Genomic DNA, 19,429 nt, shown 5'->3' with positions numbered 1-19,429 from the left:
AGGGGTTCTATACATGTTCACTTTTTGGCCTTGGGCCTATTTTCCTTATAAGGTGTCCGAGGTTGAGTTGATTATTGTTTATGGATGCGCCTGCTCGTCCACCCCCGCAGCAGTGTTTGCCTCCTGACACCTGCTGCCGTCTGGAACTAAAGCCTGATTCCGGCGGCTGCCACTGCGATTTTTTGATGTACAATTTGTTTTTCTTTTTGGTTTTGTTTTCATGTTTATATCTTGTGACACATTTACTGACGATTTTTGGCCGAGCAGTGTTTTATGCTTTTTTTTTCACGGATGATTTACATAAATGGCTAACTTTACATTGATGTCTTTAAATGTGAGGGGGCTGAATATTCCTGAGCGACGTACTATGGCTCTCCAGGAAGCTAATCGCCAAAAAGCCGACGTTGTATTTTTTCAGGAGACACACTTCAAGGCTGATCGTGCTCCGTCACTCCGTAATCGCCATTATCCGGTGGGGTATTTTGCTAACTTTACGGTGAGCAAATCTAGAGGAGTGGCCATTTTGTTGCGTGCAACTGTCCCATTTACTTATATAGACCATAGATCTGATGAGGGCGGCCGCTACCTGCTCTTGAAGGGGAAAGTTGGTGATACTTTATTTACATTTGTTAATATATACTTACCCAACCGTTCCCAATGTCGTGCCTTGGCTGCGATCCTCAGGATTTGTGCTACCTTTACTGAGGGGCATGTTGTTTTTGGTGGTGACTGCAATTTCACTTTAGATAGACACTATGCCGCCGCTCGAGATGAGTCGCACCAACCTTCTTCTCTTACGTCTAGGGCTCTTGATCTCTTACATAACGCACAGCTGACAGATTGCTGGCGAGTAATGCATCCGACTGACACCGATTACACGTTTTTTTCCGCTCCTCGTAATTCGTATTCGCGCATCGATATGTTCTTCCTTTCCCATTATGCTTTGCCCATGTTATCAGGTGCTAACATTGGACATATTACGTGGTCAGACCATGCCCCTATATTCCTTACTCTAAATGTGTCTGCAATGTCGCGGCCTCCGAGACACTGGAGACTTGATGACATCTTGTTAAACGATACTAATGTTACAACTGCAGTTTCGGAGGAGTTAGGCCATTACTTTCAAGCTAATGCGACAGGTGATGTTACCCCTATGATATGTTGGGAGGCGCATAAAGCCGTTATTCGCGGGCGCCTGATTCAACTGAACTCCCAGCTTTTGAAAGGTAGGGCGAAGCGGCTGAAAGCTTTGACGGATAGAATTGCTGAACTTGAACGCGTACACAAGAGCTCCCACTCTATAGATCACTATAAACTGCTGACGGCCGCTCGCACTGATTTACACATTCTGCTTTCTGACCGGGCCAAGCGCTCCATGTTACATACTCGACACACTTTTTATTTACACGGAAACAGAAGTGGCAAGTTGCTCGCAAAGGCTCTTCAGGCGAAAAGGCAATCCTCGTATATAGCGAAGCTCAAGGCCCGAGACGGGTCCCTTCAACACTCTACGCCTGACATTGCCCGGGTCTTTCATGATTACTACCGAACCCTTTATAACTTATGGCCCACCCCGACCTCGTTGCAACACACACAAGATGTTACGCTTTACTTGGAGAGGCACCTACACTCTACTGTCCCGCCCAATGTCAGTCAGCACTTAGACTCTCCCATCTCTCTAGACGAATTTCATGCCGCACTCAAAGCTACTCCGTTAGGGAAAAGCCCGGGTCCTGATGGCTTCACAGCCAAATATTATAAGCAGTTTGCACAGGACTTGGCTCCTCACTTTTTACGTGCCTATAACTCTCTGCGACTCCACCCCGATGTGCCTCAATCTCTTACCGAGGCTGCGATCACAGTTATTCCTAAACCTGGCAGGGACGCGTTGCTTTGCGAAAATTATCGGCCCATATCGCTAATTAATGTCGACTTGAAAATATTCGCCAAGGTGTTGGCTCTCCGACTGCGGCCATTTGTGGGAGGACTGGTTCACCCTGATCAGTCGGGGTTTGTCCCTGCTAGAGAAGCCAAAGACAACACCACTAAACTTATAAACCTTATTCATGCCTCCGGCACTTTGAAGGCCCCGGCTATGTTGATGGCTGTAGATGCTGAGAAAGCGTTTGACAGGGTGAGCTGGTCCTTCCTATTTGGGGTTGTGCGGGCTATGGGTTTTGGGCCATGCTGGCAATCGTGGCTGCAGGCGCTTTACTCTAATCCTTCAGCGAAGGTGATGGTGAATGGGGAACGCTCCGCTTCATTTTCGATCCTCAATGGCACGCGGCAGGGTTGTCCCCTCTCCCCTTTACTTTTTGTTTTGACTCTCGAACCCCTTCTCCAGGCTATTAGATCTAATGACTCTATTAAGGGGTTTTGTTTAGGACAATCTGAATACAAGACATCGGCTTTCGCTGATGATCTCTTATTTTCGTTATCTAGTCCGCTGCAATCCCTACCGCCTCTTCTGTGCGAATTGCAGGAGTATGGGGTTCTTTCGGGTTTTAGAGTTAACTTGGAGAAGACGGAAATTCTTAATCTGACAGTTCCGGAGGCTGAGGTGTCTATACTACGATCTCGCTACCCATTCACTTGGGCTAGCACCTCGGTTAAATACCTGGGCGTCAGGCTCCCTGCCACTATAAGATCATTGTTTGATTTAAACTTCCCTCCCTTACTTCACTCGATTAAGGCCGATCTAGTGAAATGGAATTTGCCCCAATTTAATTTGCTTGGTAGAGTTCATATTATTAAAATGAATATTCTGCCGCGGCTGCTTTATCTTTTACAGACGTTGCCCATTCATATTCCTCCTGCCTTTTTTGCCGAGGTCCGTGCCATCTTCACAAAATTTCTGTGGGCACATAAACGCCCGAGAGTCCGTTATGACTTATTGGCTCGTCCTCTGCGCTTGGGGGGTCTGAATTTGCCGGACCTGAAATGTTACCATATGGCTAGCCTGCTTACGAGACTGTATCTATGGACTAGGAATGATACATGTAAACAGTGGCTGGATATTGAGGACTCTTTTTCAATAGTTCCAAGACAGTCACTTCCTTGGCAATCTGTCCCGTTAACAGCTTTGGGGCTGGCCACTCATCCCACTATTGCCCCTACTTTACTGATGTGGAGGAAACATAAGTTAGATATGCATTGGTCTTCGGCCCTTTCCCCACTTACTCCGATCTCTCACAACCCCCTTTTTCCCCCTGGTATAGCGGGTCTTGGCTCTTTTTGGGGTCCTAAGACATCTTACGTGCCTCTCCATGACATAGTGGATGATGGGGGTGTCAGGTCTTTGCCCTCCATATTTGGGGATAAGGGGAGCTCTGGTAATGTAGCATTCTTGTATCACCAACTGCGACATTTTGTTGCTCCTATGCTCCAACACACGGCTGCTGGTCTCCACTATACTATCTTTGAGAGGATGTGTATTGCCCATAAAGGTGTTACTAGACCGTTCTCCACCTTTCATGTTTTGATCCGTAAGGCCATGTATAGCTCGCCTCCCTTTTATCTGAAAGCTTGGGAACGTGACCTCGGTTGTGCCCTTTCCCCTCAACAGTGGCGCAGAGCGGCGTCCATGATGTCTTCCTCGTCCCCTGACTCCTGTCTCCGTCTCCTGAATTTTAAACTACTGTGTCGATGGCATTTGACGCCTGATGCACTTCATAAAATGATCCCTGCGCATTCGGCTAGTTGTTGGCGGTGTGGTTACTCGCCCGCTACCCCTGGTCACATATGGTGGGCTTGTCCTAAAATTAAGACCTTCTGGTCTAACGTAATACAGATGGTCAGGATACTCACCTCTGTTGACATCTCTTGCACTCCCATGGCTGCCCTTTTCCACCTTACGCCATTGTCTTTTCGGAAGTACAAATTATCCCTTATACCGCACCTCCTTAATGCGGCGAAAGCACTTATTCCCAGACGCTGGAGACAACCTGATCCTCCTACCTTGCAGGAGTGGATAGTAGAGGTGGAGCGTATCCGTAGTTTGGAGGAACTTACCTTTAGCTTGGGTAATAGGTACCGCCTGTACCTCGCCACTTGGTCCTCTTGGCTGCGTTACACTTCGTCTGCAGGAGATTCCCACAGATAACTTACCTGTCCCCCCCCCAGGTGTTGGAAGTTCTCCCCCCCTCATTACGACGCACACACTCTTGCTACATTTGCTATAGTTAGCTTATACATTGAGTTACCTCCGTGCTGATTGTAGGCTCTCTTTTCTAGACGCCTTTTTATTTTATTTTATTTTATTTTTATATTACTGTTACCTGCTCGTGTGGGAGCGTTACGTTTATTACTCCTATTGAGTGTTTTCCTTCTATGAGTTCCCACTGGACTACGTGTCCATTATTAGTTTGATTTGACTTGGGCATTGTGTCACGAACCCTGTTGACTCTATCTTTCTCTCTCTTCTCTTTTCTTATACCTTGCTTTCCTCTGTTCCTTCTATTTCTTACAGGGCTCCATGTATAATGTGTCTTTCATGTGCTCAGTGCGATTTATTGCACTGGTGATCAAATATACTGTGAACTGCTCTTTCCACCTGCGAGTGGTTTATTGACATGTACTGCTCTTCCCCCCTCCCCCTTTTTTCCTTTCTGTACCCCTTTTTGAAAATCCTTGAATAAATATATAAATAAAAAAAAAATAAAAAAAAAAAAAAAAAAAAAAAAAAATTTTTCAAAAGTGTCAGAATAGCTTTATGTGAGGAATAATTATGTAGAGCATTAGAACAGGTTACGATGGATGTCCCCATGGTACAAATTAAAGGTGGCTTTTTAATACATATATATATTGCTTTTTTAACAACAAATATAATTGCACAGGTGAATTAAGTGCATTCAACTTTAATGGAGGGAATTTTTAGCCAAATGGTAAATTGAATTCCTCATTTGTATTCTCTCATTTGCCCTAGATAAGGAGGGAGAGATTGATTTTCTTTTGGTTCAAAGTTTGTTTATTTGTTTTGTTTTTCATATATTTTATATTTGCTAGAGGATCAAATGTGAAGTTTTACGATTTCCTTAGGTATTCGTGTCTTCCTGCATGCCTTTCTGTGCACATTTATTTTTGAATAAAAAGAATGTTTTGCCAAATAATATATCTGCTTCAAGGAAAATATTGACTGTGAAAAAAATAACACTGAGCATCAGAAAATGCTTACATTTTAATTGTGTCAGGCCCTTACCTTACAATGTTGGGGGTACTCTTCTTCTGTCCCCCCTGGTTGAGCAACACTTGTGGATGTGGAGTAGGGCACAACGAGATTGCAGAGTAGGCCAAAGCCTAAAGTCCAGCGCTAGGGGCGCCTATTTGCACCTGTAGAGGGGGAGGGGAGCCTAATAATTCCATTATACTGCCACCAATGACCGGTAGTCAAAGAGGTAGAGGGGTATGTGCTAAGGAAACTCACCTCTCTGTCATCCAATCTGATGATGGAGTGAAGAGCTACAGCACTTCAAAAGCTCACATACTGTGTCCTTGGATTCCAGTTTCCAGGTCTACCCTCCTTGCTGCGCTACAGTATTTTTTTTGGATTACCCAGCATTTGACCTCTTGCTTGCCTCTTGGATTACCCTGTTTGTCTCTAAAGTTGACCTCTGCTTGATTTACTGTCTGATTTCTGCCTGCTTTGACCATTTGGACTGTTCATGACTATGTGTTTTGCTGAACCCTTATTATTTGCCATGCTTCTACATACAGCTAGACCCACCCTATCAGACAGCAACTCCCCCAGAAGAGGTTCCAAACAATGATCATTAAAAATTAGATTAATTTTGCATACCATACGAAATAATGTAGGCGGTAAACACTATACCAAAGTATTACACAAAATGCAAACATAAATCTAAACAAAGCATAAGTAAATTCTACATTCCACCCAGAATGTTACAATAATGTGCTTACCTGTAGATTATGAAGTATTATTCATGGCAGTGCCTTTGGCCAGGCGTGTATAGTCTAAAGTGCAATAGCGACAATAGCGAGTTACCACATAAGCAGGTAGAATAAAAGGCTTTTTGCTTCAACTACTACAGTTGCAATTTTCAGCATTTCGCCTTGCCCCACCTCCTAAAAATCCCTCTTCTACTCCTGAGATCTACATAAATTAATTAACTTTTTGCGTTAAAAAAGGATAGTTGCAACTGGTTAACTTTCTCATACAAAAATAATTTTCTTTAAAGAATCAGGGTATGAACTTTCAACCCTTCTTTTGCAGCTTAGATCCGAAGCTCTTTACTCTTGTTTCATCTAATCTCAGCTCTATTCCTGTCATTAAGTGGATGGGATGCGGATCCAGCACAGAGCACATTCCTAGTTACCCTCCCTTATCTGATAATTCTGTACAGTGCTGACAGGCTAAAGGGTATACCAACTACCCTATCCTTATCCTCTAATGCTTAAAGACATTGACCCTTTTACCTTTTCTTTATAAAACATTATATAAACCATAAAATGCAGATTTCCTCTAATCGAGCCCAGAATTAACAGCAGAATTCTTTGTCCCCTGGTACACGGTTGAGAGAGGATTTTTGATGGTGTCTTTTATTACATCCTGGCCAGTGCAGGACTCTATCACAGGACACAACTATCGCTCTTTGTTTGTTCAAGTTTAGTCTGTAACTAGGAGACACATTAAAGTCGGTTATCGGAATATTTTGTCTATTAATAATTGTGTGATTCACCCGGGGCTACTTTTCAAGAATAGTGTTTGTTTCAGTTTCATTTAGGTTTCACATATTCTGCTTTCATTCTAAATATGACAGTAGAAGAATCAAAAAGCAGAGGGCCTCATGTTTGAAAGATTTAATATGCAGATTGAAATAGAGTAAACCTTTACTTTTCCTCTCACTGATTTCTGAGTTTAGAAAATTTTGTCCTCTGAAGTGACTGCAAATTCAGGAGGGCATTTTATCTCTGGATAAATAAAAATTACATAGTTCTATTTATTCCTACAGTAAGTAAAGTACCAGGAAACAGATGACCAAATACACACCAGGACAGGCTCTGCCACACCGACACCCAAACACACACACACACACACACACACACACACACACACAGAGACCAGGACAGGCTCTGCCACACCGATACACCAAACACACACACCAGAACAGGTCCTGCCACGCCAACACCCAAACACACACACCAGGAAAGGCTCTGCTTTTATCTCTCTATGTTTTATTTGATCCCTACTTTCTCATTTGCGCTCCTCTTTTTCTTTTCTTTCATCTCTCTTTAATTTATCCTTATCTCTCCTCCTCTTTGACTTTATCTCTTACCTTTCTCTTTACTTCTCCCTTTTCTCTTTACCATTCCCCTTTCTCTTTATCTAATCTCTCCTCCTTCGCATTAACTCCCTCCTTTCTTCCTATTTCTCTCCTTATTCATTACCACTCCCCTTTCTTCCCACCTCTCCTTATTCTCATTATCTCCAATTCTATCTATCTATCTATCTATCTATCTATCTATCTATCTATCTATCTATAAATCTATCTGTCCCCTTACTTTCTCCTCATTATCTGTCCATTGCAATGCGTGTGGCTTCACTGCTGAGCACCGGGACGTCATAATCCAGCACTGCAAAGGAACAGTGAGAAGGTGAGGCTTTGCAGGGCCAGCGGTGGGCAGTCCAGCCCGCTGCAGAGGAGGCGCCTCCACCTAGATCTGTGCTCTAGGCCAGTACCTACTTTGCCTATAGGTAACTCTGGCCCTGTGCATGTGGCTCCCTGCAGGATTAGTGCTTCAAGTTTCATAATACTACTACTTGAATTACATAACACTACTATTTTTGTTTCAACCTCATGGCAGGTGCAAGAAACCATATAAATGGTACTTTCACACAAGTTACACTTCAGAGAACACAGGAAATGTTCCCTTTTCTGTACCTAAGATATTGATATAACATCAGATAAAGAAGACACTGCTTGTTTATTCACCCTGAACACAGACAGGGAACTCACCATGCCGAATACAACCACACCATTGGTGGTTAGCGTGACGTACAAAGTGGTATGTCTAGAACACACAGTACTGTTTATAAACACGGTTTATGCCATGTGTATCCGCTTAATGATTTGGAACATACTGTACACTTCACACACACAATGTGGCTGTATTTATAGTGTAGACTCGTTGTAAACTAATTGTTCACTGAATGCAAAATATGCAAAATATCCTAAAATGCCAAGGTTATTTTGTACTTATAATATTAGTATTCTTTCGCTACTTTTTAAGAATTCATTTAATCGCTATTTCAATTATGATTCAATTATGATTCTAAACACAAAATACTAAATTAATATATTGGCAAGAATAAATGAGTTGACAAGTGGGTAAAACGTGGAGGCTGCTGATAAATAATAAGCAAAATAAACAGAAATATGTATTTATAATTGTATTCCAGATTTGAAGTACTAATTAACAAAAAAGCTATCACATTCTATTTTGACACCCTGCCCAAGGCCCTACGGACTTAATATATATAAATATTCACTTCACATGTCAGTGGTCATAACATGTATGTCCCACATGAAGCTGCTAAATAAAACAATAATACCGTATTGGCCCAAATATAGGTGCGGCCTATAATCGGGGTTTATTACAATATGTATCGCCCGGACAGGTGTTTTTTTTTCTTTTTTTTCATATGACTGAGAAGCCCCAGCATCACGCAGACATCCACTGGCTGCCCCCGCTAGACACCAGGGAGTCTGGGGATGCATTGGTAAATCGGGGGGCAGAGTGGCCTTCGGTGCGGCCTCCCTGAAGCGCTGAAACTGTAGGCGAGATAATGCATCAGCAATTACATTAGCCTCGCCAGGCACGTGGAGACAATTGTTTAATCTGAACAAATTATCTTCAGCCAACATTGTGGCTGATTTAGTGTTGATGGAACACTTGATTTCTCTTAGGATACTGCTGCAATATATAAATCTAAACAAAAGTTTAATTACGCTTTCCAATACCCTGCCCAAGTTTATCAACTGCAGAGATGTGGGAATACAATCCATTTTCACTTATGATTATTTTTTTATATTTCCTATCTTTCTGAAATGAAAAAATAATGCTGATAATTTGCTGGGATTGGGAAAGGAATTTTGAACCTTCCTATTTATATGTTTATGCTCATGCAAGAGGTATGCAAGTAATTGAAGGGCATATGGAAGGGTAATTCAGTGGCTTCTAGTTTAGCTGAACTTGGATATCACTAAATGGATAAGAAGAGAGGGCAATGTACTTGTGTGCTATAATATGATAACGGACATGTATGTTTTCATACCTGATGACACAATGAAGTTGATGGAATTCAAAATGTTTGCTGTCATTCTCTTATTCCTTGATCTTATAACACATCTTATTAGAAGGAATGAGTTACGGCTTGAAGATGTCATCGATTCTTCTGTAGGCAACAAAGTGAAGACTTTCTGCAAGGAGTTTCAGACTCCATAAAAGGTGATCAACGAATAAGTAACACACTGTAAATGTAATTGTGTATAAACAACATCAAGAAATCACACTCGTATGCATTCTAATACATATATCCCTACACATGTCAATTAACCCATGCAATGCCAAGTAAGAACTTCTACATGAATTTTACTGTCGTAAATTAAACATTCCTGGTGCACCTAAGCACGGCATATTGTCAAACATTTGACTAGTTATTGTACCAGTCTCTAAGCACTTAAGTATTAGATGTCTGAGCACTGGTCCATGTTTGCCAGATGGGAAGAAAAGCGATGATACCACAATGGCGGCAAAATCTTTATGGATTAGGAATCCTCAGGGACTTGGGAGGATAAGAAATGTTTTGTCTCTTTCACCCTTTCTTTTGGTTTGGAACACCAGGTTCCTTTCTCTTGGGTACCTTAGCACATTGCCTTCTAACATTTACTTTTTAAAAAATGGTTTTATTTGCTTCTATTTGGCATCAATATGCCCACTAGCTTATCTTCTAATCATTATTGCTCAGTTGGTTTATTGACTTGTTGGTTTGTACCCAGTCCTAATAACGTGTTAATTTTTACTGTTAAGGGTTGCTCAAAAGCTATCATGAAGTGTGTCAGACCATAATGTTTAAATGTCTTAATATGGTTCAGGGATGCGACATACCAGCAAAGTAAATGTTTAACCATGCATTCAATCTTGGGGCTCTTATATAAATAATATTTAATATATATATTTAGCGTTATTTATAGCAGGAATATGCACCCTTTGGAGCAGCATTTACCTCTTTTATAATTCTTTTAGGGACTTTACCACCTTTAGTCTAATACCAAACATGATTAGGTGTGGGACAGCCTGGCTTACGAGAAAGGAGAAATATATTTGCCATGAATTTGTCTGCCGCCAACTCATTACAAATGAGGAAGTGAGAAAGTGTCCATAAGGGTCAGAGGAAATTTGCAGGAAATAATCTCATAGAAGTGCCAAGATTTTAGAGAAAATAAACACGGTTGTTTAGGAAACAAAAAAACAATTTTGCTACTTATAGGAAATGATAAAGCGAGCGATTTTCATAAATAAAACCTTACTCTGAAGAATATACTTGAAAGATTTTTTGTGCTTCAAATTTTCCAGAGTGGGGACTTGTGAATAGCATAAGAAAAAAAAGATCTGCTGAAAGGGGAGCTCTTTTATGTTGCACAGATAGCGGGGAAAGATTGTAATTAACATGCAGTTGTACTTAGGACTTCTGACGGAGTGATGTGTGATGCATACAGAGTGTGGGCATTGTATCCACCAGATGTCTGTTTATTGATATGCATATCAAGTTCTCTGTCCCTACTTATCCATTCTGTGAGACTTTCCCTTTACCCACAAACCGAGGGAACATTGGACTTTCCAGGGGACACATTTTAAATCCAGCCACGCATTAGTTCAACACAGAGGTCTCTGTCACTTGGAGGCTACGTGCCACACAAAGAATACTTATTACTGGTCTGTATTTTCTCACACAGGAGTGAAATGTGCACAAAGCGGCCGCCTTATCTTCTGTTCTCCAGGAGGAATCTCAAGTTAGATGTTGTAGAAATCACTTTCTTGTGTCAAACTGAAATGCATGCATACATGACAGACTACAGTAATTTTGGTTATTGTGCTGTGATCCTAATCCTCTGAATGACATACACAAAGGAGAAAAATCAGACAGAATATAACTATTTACTGTGGAAGTAAAATGATGCAATTGGGACCATATAAAGCCATTCCTTTCCTGACCCAGTGGGTGCAGAACCTTTGGTGATCTCATTCCAATTGAGTTTTAAACAATAAAGCAACATACAATGGGTTGCTCTGCCATCACATGTATATTTCAATAGTGTCATGAAGGATTAAGGTTGGTGAATTGTCCTGTCTCTGTCCCTGTCTTTAGTCATGCGCCACCTGCCTATAGCCATAGTTTAGACATGATGGGCCAAGTCATTTTAGTGGAGATAATATTTTTTATCAGAACACCAACTAAATACCAGAATTCTAGATGTGAAAACAAGTAATACATGTGTTTTCCTTTGAGCATAAAGCTGTTTGGGAGTACAAGCAAACTGTTTAAAGGCACTGACAATCTGTTTCTGGATACAGGTGGCACAACTAAGCTGTTTAGGGCACTGGCATGCTGTCTGTAGACAAAGACAGCACAGACACTGACCAGTTGTTTGGGACAAAGACGGTGCAGACAAGCTGTTTTGGGCACTGAGGAGATATTTGGTGGCAATGATGGCACATGCATGCTGTTTGGGGCACATACGGCACAGAGAAGCTTTTTGGAGGCAGTGACGAACTGCTGGCAAAGATGACACAGACAAGCTGTTTGGGGAACTAACAAGCTATTTGGGGACAAAGATAACACAGACAAGCTGTTTGGGGACAAAGATGGCACACACAAACTGTTTAGGGCACTGACCAGTTGTCTGGGGGCACTGACAAGTTGCTTGGTAACAAAAATGGCACAGGGAAGCTGTTTGAGAGTAGAGATGGCACATGCAGAATGTTTGAGGGCAAAGATGGCACAAGAAGGCTGTTTGGGGTAAAGATGGCACTGGTCAGATGTTTGGGGCAGACAAGCTGTTTAGGGGTACCAATAAGCTGTTTGAGGTCACGGATGGCACAGATAAGCTGTTTGGGACACTGACACACTGTTTGGAGAGGAAGATTGCACAGACAAGTTGTTTGCAAAGTTGCATAAAATGTCCTAGTAAGGCTCTCGTAAGTGTGATGGCTGCTGACAGCGGATTAAGCAGGAGTCTCTGTGCAGGAACCAGTTCGTGACTGGTTAGTGATGGCTGTCTGCTGCAGCCTTGCACTTCTTCTTAGGTGCCATCTACAGGCATGGAGGTATAACAGTAACTGGCACATACAAATGAGGTCAGGCTAGCTGAGATCATACAGAATAAAGGTTGAAATGAAGTCCACGGGGATAAGACTGAAGGATAGACTAAGTACAGTTCAAGGTCAATAACAGTATAATAATGGATTCAAAACAAGGTGCCGAATCAGAAGACAGGAACATGAATGTTGTTGACAACCAGAAAACAAAATACAAATAACAGACTGAAGCCGTGAGCAGCCCCTGGTTTGAAGGCCCCTGATTACCTGATGAGCTACAGGTGATTCGGGAACAAATAAGGATCTCATATTCATGGGGAGGCAGAGATTCCAGTGACCCCCTCCCCCCAAGCTACCAGATGGCAATAAGTGTAAAAGTTGCTGATACAAATCCCTCTGGTTCCTGACACGTGGTCATGCCCACGCAAACCAGAGCAAACCACATTACATATCACTATTATAGAAAATGTTCATACATTTATAAAAATAAACCAAATATACAAAATGAATCCCAAAATTCTGTAAAAGCACATACACAGAAAATGCTTTGACTGAAAATTGTATTTCCATCTAAATTTTATTTCATTAGAGAAACATAGCAGACAAGAACCATTCATGCTGTAAAGACTCAACTACGACAGTTTATTGATAAAAAAGGACATACATCTTTTCAGACACAGCTGTGGAATGCCTTATTTATGTGAATAGTTTGGCAGCACTTCATACAAAGTTCCGGGGAATCTTGTTCTATATAAAAAAAAAGTCTGGCAATGTTCTCCAAGAAAATGCAAGCAGTAAGTGTCAACCCAATAAAGCCCCACAGGGTAATATTTCTCCTTTTACTGACACAGTTCAGATGTTAGGAGGGGGGGTCAAGGATAGGCAAGAGAGGGGACTTGCCTCCTGGAAATTCAAAGAGGCCAACTGGAGCAACAACAGAAGCGGGGAAGGAAGAAACAGTAGACTGTTTAGACTTGGTTGATTAGACAGAGAAAAAAAATCTGGTAGTCAGCAAAAAATGATTTTATTTAATTCTGTACACCCCTCTGGGTGGTTTAGTCTTCTGTCATCCACTCTTCTAGCTTGACTCCTCCCCTTCACATTTCGTAGCTGCTCCTTCGTAGGCACAGAATCCGTGGGCAGAGACACAGTTTGCATGCTGCAGACAGAAGGTACTTTTATTTCAAACATGTATTGCAGCTAGGGTTAGTTAATACTTCAGCTCCCATGACTTTCAGTCAGTCTGGTATGTAAAATATCATGGGAAAGTGAGTACGACTAAAGTGAGTACACAACTACACACGACTACACGCAACTACACAGAATGCACAACTACACAACAAAACATTAACTCTGCAACTCCCATGGTCTTGAGCCAGCAATAGTAGAAATAGTAACTTTAGACTGGGTTTTGGTGGGGGGGGGGCTACAATAAGTCTTTAGTACAAACACTTTAAAGGCAAAATTATATCTGGCCTGTTCAGCAATATGTAAAAATGATATGTGTCTTGAAAAACATGGCCGATGTGGTTACTCTGTCACATATATGTTGGCAAAGTAACACAGCCAGTCACAACAACAAAACATTCAGCATCCATGAGGAAGAAAAATATTGCACCCCAGTAGGACATCATTTCACACAGAATAATCACTCCATCCAAAACCTAAAAATTGAAGTACTCAAAGGAAATTTCAGAGACTCTCAGGAAAGAAAAACATGAGATGAAAATGATAACACATTTTAACACCATAAAAGAGGGACTTAATGTGGATTCTGGTGTCCTTACACACTACCACTACCTTACACACTAAATGTTCAATGTGTGTCTAATTGCTGTTATTATCTTTGATGTTTTACTGTGGTTATTGGTTTCCCTAGGCTTATTTGTTCTCTCCCTTGGTTATCTCTCTACCTCTCTGCATTTCTCACCTCCAGACCTATTATTTATGACACCCCACTCAACCCCCCCCACCCTTCTCTAATACCATCACTTGTTTTAAGTTCTAACCTCTATCATGTTGATCAGTATTGCTTCGGACCTGATGAAGGGAGGATAACTCTCGAAAGCTTGTCTTTTAAATATTATGTTAGTCCAATAAAAAAGGTATTACCACATACTCTGCAATACTCTGTTTTTTGACATCATGTCTACTGGACTAATACGGCTTCACCCATTTACATTTTATATATATATATATTTACATATCACAACAAAATGTGCTTAATAAAATCATTGTTGTATAGAACTCTCTTCACAACCGCAGAGTACACACACAACTGTGATTTACTGTATCTTACTGGGATTATAGAAAACGGAGAAGTGTGCAGATGACTTTATGGAAACTTTGGGGGTTTTCCTGCTAATTCTGTTCCAGCCATTAATGGCATAGGTTAACTCCTAGGAGAGAATGGGTTAGCATTGTACTTTGCTATTGGCATTTACACATGTACTGGCTAATACAGTATTTACATTGACAGATAACCTTTGGTCCACCAGCAGTCCTCATGAGATGGGATAGGCAATATATAATTATTTAAGATGTTGTCAGGGGCGGGCTGGGCAATTGCCCCCCAGGCAGCCCTAAATATTAATAAAACGGACGGTCAAGTGGCCAATGTGGCTGCACGACCGCCATGGCTGTCTTTAATGCGGGACAAAAGCCTGCATTAACCATGATCGCAGGGGTCGCAACCCCCATGATCACTTCCACAGAGGACCTGCCACATACCTGTGCGTTGCTCGCTGTGCGAGCAGCGCCTCTTATTCCACCCAGGACAAGCAGGAAAACATTGTCACGTCACATGACTCTGCTCCGTTCCTGCTTTCCCGAGCGGTACAAGAAAAGAATGCAGAGGGATGCAGCGGCTCCTGCAGAAGTCTGTCAGTGGCACAGAGGGATCTGCAGTTCAGGTAAGGGGGTGGGGAGGTTGTATGAATGAGTATCTGTCAATGAGTGAATGAATGAGTAAATGATTAGTAAAATTAGTATCTGTAAATGAGGAAATTAATATATGAATAAGTGAATGAATGTTTGTGAATAATGAATGAATTAATGAATGAATGAATGAATACGTGTGTGATTGCATGGATGTGTAAGTGGGGGGAAAGCATTGCACAGGGAGGCTGTTTGAGGATACCAGAGGCAGGTTGTTTGGGGGCAAAGGTGGGAAGTCCTATGCTTCAATTCTGGGCGTTGGGCAGATCCTGTGAGTGATCTGGGTGCTAAGGGGGCACTAATTCAGGAGAGGGTGCTGGCTGGGGCATCACATAAATCAGTACTAAACGGGGGCAGGGTGGTGAGATAAATATACAATGTGGGGCTAGCTGGGGGCAATAAACAAGGGTGTGGGCGCATTAGGGTGACTGCATTGGCCATGTTTTCCAGGACACATATAGCTTTTACATTCTGCTCACCAGCCCAGAGAAAATGCTGCCCTGCAGTTTGGGGGATGTATAGACTCAAGGAACAAACTAGTCAGATATACATCCGCCATACTGCAGTGCATTTTATCTATGCTGCTGGCATCAATACGCAAGGGTAGCAACTGGGGCAATTACACAAAAGGGGGCAAAAACACTAAAAGGGGGGTCAACGACAAAGCAGTGTAGAAAATACTTTTTTAAAATTATTATTGTTGTAGCTTAGACCGTCTGGTGGGTGTCAGAGCACACCCTGGTGTGTGTGTCTGGGTGTCAGTGTGACAGGGCCTGTGCTGGTGTGTGTGTTTGGCTGTTGGTATAGCAGAGCCTGTCCTGGTGTGTGTTTGAGTGTCGGTGTGGTAGAGCTTGTCTTGGTGTGTGTGTGTGTTTGGCGTGTCGGTGTGGCAGAGCCTGTCCTGGTGTGTATTTGATTATCTGTTTCTTGGCACTTTACTTTCTGTGGGAATAAATTGAACTATAGTCATTTTAAAGGACAGAACTTCCTAGGGCCAGAAAGCAGTAAGCAGAACACTGAAGGTTTTGTGTTATTTAATCTATTTCAATCTGCATATTTTATTAAAAAGGATTAGTCGTGTTAAATTATGGCTTCAGGCGTCCCGTGTATGATGACTTTTTTTAGTGTACTGACGTACTCCCAATCCCATCACATTACATCAACATGTGTTAGAAAATCCGGAAAAGATGGGCATGGATGGTGGGCTGATTCGGTGGCGCAATGGGCCACTTGACTAGACTTGCCCCCCAGGCCGTAGGCTGCCAGCCCTCCCCTGGATGTTGCACAGATAAATTGACAACTTTTGCCCTCAGATTGTTTCATGATTGCAACATCCCTAATAGATAATATTTATCTACAAAGGTGGGGGGATTTTAGCCAGCCTGCAGTTTTATGGCTTGGATTAAATTCTTGCTTCATTATCAGTGAGAATGCAGAGGTCATATTCACATTAAAAGGCAGCTGTGAACCTGAAACAATTCTATTTTTCATAATAACCAATATCACTGGGTAACTGGAGCCCCCCATTTGTTTCATGATGACAATCTTTAGCCAGCATGTAATGCTACACCCATTGTGGAAGCACAATTAATATGATGGCTGACAGCTTTTAAGCACTCATGCCAAAATGATTACAACTTTCACTTCAAAAGGTACGGTTCCTGCTAGACAAAACATTAATTGCAAGCTTTAGCATGTTGATTAAATATTATTATTAATTATTATTATCTTTTATTTATATAGCGCCAACAATTTACGCATCGCTTAATACAATACATAAATTCAAGGGATATGACAAGAATTGACAGACTAAGACAAACCGATACATTCGGTGGAAAGAGCCCTGCTCGCAAGCTTACAATCTAGAGGACCAGCAGAATGGTATTTTTCTTCTTTCTTCTGAAATGTGGCTTTTTGGCTATTAGCAGTTTTGTACTATATGATAATAATGAACAGCGCACAATTTCCCTTTATTTGAAAGACAGCAGGTGAGAGCAGGTTTATGGTATTTGTTTACTAGATAGGTTCGCAGTAACGGCTAGCATAATAATCATAAATTCATTAAGAATGGGGAATTGGGAGTCCCAGTGTTAGTTCTTAGATTACTTCCTGATTTCACTAAATTTTTTTAAAAGATTTGCTGCATCTAGTTCCCTCTTCTGCTAACTGTGGGATCCCCTAACCACACAGTCTTACATAGTGGTGGGATCTCCCCTCTCGGAAACAACCAATAAGTTCTAGTGCTGGTAGCACACGTTACCACAAAACACGGGGGAATTCCATCAATATAGTACCCTAGATAATGGTTACTACTAGGAGTAAAGGAGTAAACACCAATTAAGAATCCCCTTCTAAAATATTTTTTTTAAACCCCACTGTTTTCAAAAGCAATTATTGGATTCTTCATTTGTATTTATACTTATGAAATACTATGTTTGTAAATATGTCTCCCAAACTGATGCCTCTAGTTATTCCACCATTTGTTATTCCAAATAAAGCCCTTAGCCTTAAGAAACTTTCCAGATGCATTCTAATAGTCTTTCCACTTAAAAAGTATGTGGAAGTTTACATTAAATTGACAGTTTTTGATCAGCATGTTCTTAAACATTTGTGTTTAAAAATCTTATCTCCCTATCTGCTAACAAAGTATGCTCTGATTGTGTATTGCTGATTATACGCAAAAGAATGCCTGTTTCCCATAGGAAGGTCTGGAGAAATGCCAGCGGCCAGGTATCTGGCACCTAACTGTACAATTCCAAATCTCTCTAAAGCTGGATTCTATATGTCAAAGCCAAGCACTGTCTATGGAATTGTACAGAAAAAATTTATTGTGAAGAGAATGTATGAAAGCGAGTGGAAACATTTGTATGACACGCAAATTCGTGAAGCGTTCCATATTTTTCTGTCTTCTCCTGATCTCTCTCCATCTCTCCTGTCCCGTATTACAAATTGCTTGTCTGCTATTTCTTCATGGATGTCACAACACTACCTGAAACTTAATCTTTCTAAAACTGAACTCATTATCTTCCCTCCCCCCATCTCCACTCCACTACCTGAATTCTCTATCACCATTAACAACACGACTATCTCTCCTACTAACCAGGCCCGATGCCTTGGGGTCATCCTTGACTCAAACCTCTCCTTCATCCATCACATTCAGTCCCTCGCCAGATCCTGCCGCTTGCACCTAAAAAACATCTCTCGTATCCGCCCATTCCTCACCCAAGAATCCACAAAAACCCTGGTTCATTCCCTTATCATTTCCCGTCTTGACTACTGCAACACTCTTCTGGTTGGCACTCCACTGTCTCGACTCTCTCCTCTACAGTCTATCCTTAATGCCGCTGCTAGGCTCATCTTCCTTGCACGTCGCTCCTCTTCTGCTTCCCCCCTCTGTGAAACCCTCCACTGGCTCCCAATTACCTTTAGAATTAAATTTAAGATCCTGGTAGTGACATATAAGGCCATCCATAATACTGCTCCTCCGTACATTTCTGACCTCATTAGCAAATACTCTCCTACTCGATCCCTACGTTCCTCCCATGGGCTAAGGCTCTCCTCCTCACTCATCACCTCTTCCTTTTCCCGTCTACAAAATTTCACTCGAGCTGCCCCATATCTCTGGAATCTACTCCCAAGGAGCCTTCAGCATTCACCCTCCCTCCCAACATTCAAGAAACATCTTAAAACCCACTTCTTCAGAGAAGCATACCATCTTAGCTGCTAGAACTTCCTTGTCATCGATACTCCCACCACAATACCTCTCACCCTTTCTCTATGCCTTATGTTTGTCACTCCATTTCCCTCTAGATTGTAAGCTTGCGAGCAAGGCTCTCTCCACCAAATGTATCGGTTTGTCTTAGTCTGTCAATTCTTGTCTTGTCATATCCCTTGAATTTATGTATTGTATTAAGCGCTGCGTAAACTGTTGGCGCTATATAAATAAAGGATAATAATAATAATAATAGTATCCGAAACAAAAAAAGCCATCTGAATTTTGATTGAAATTAAATTTGTTGTCCAAAAATGAATGGGCCAGAAATGAAGAAAAACATTTTGTAGAAGTCTCATGTATATTAAATATAACATACGTCACACAACACAGAGGTGGAAAATAACTAGGCACTTGCTGTAGAGCTCTCTGCCTGTGTCTGAT

The 19,429-nt window shown here is 41.7% G+C and overlaps 1 long non-coding RNA gene across 2 annotated transcripts in view; it reads left to right on the top strand.

Annotated features, from left to right (window-relative positions):
• The window catches only part of LOC128499871 (uncharacterized), a 374,046-nt gene that overhangs the window by 23,396 nt on the left and 331,221 nt on the right, over positions 1-19,429 (top strand). The window contains exon 1 of one of the 2 annotated variants that reach the window (XR_008354819.1): positions 13,078-13,098. The exons of the other annotated variant lie outside the window; for it this stretch is intronic. This is a non-coding gene — a long non-coding RNA (uncharacterized LOC128499871). Of the gene's footprint in view, positions 1-13,077; positions 13,099-19,429 lie in introns of those variants that run through there. 2 annotated transcript variants of the gene reach the window in all.

Source organism: Spea bombifrons, chromosome 6 (genome assembly GCF_027358695.1).
Source record: "Spea bombifrons isolate aSpeBom1 chromosome 6, aSpeBom1.2.pri, whole genome shotgun sequence".
NCBI lineage: Eukaryota > Metazoa > Chordata > Amphibia > Anura > Pelobatidae > Spea > Spea bombifrons.
The sequence above is the reverse complement of the archived record's forward strand: the minus strand, read 5'-3'. Positions and strand labels throughout refer to the sequence as shown.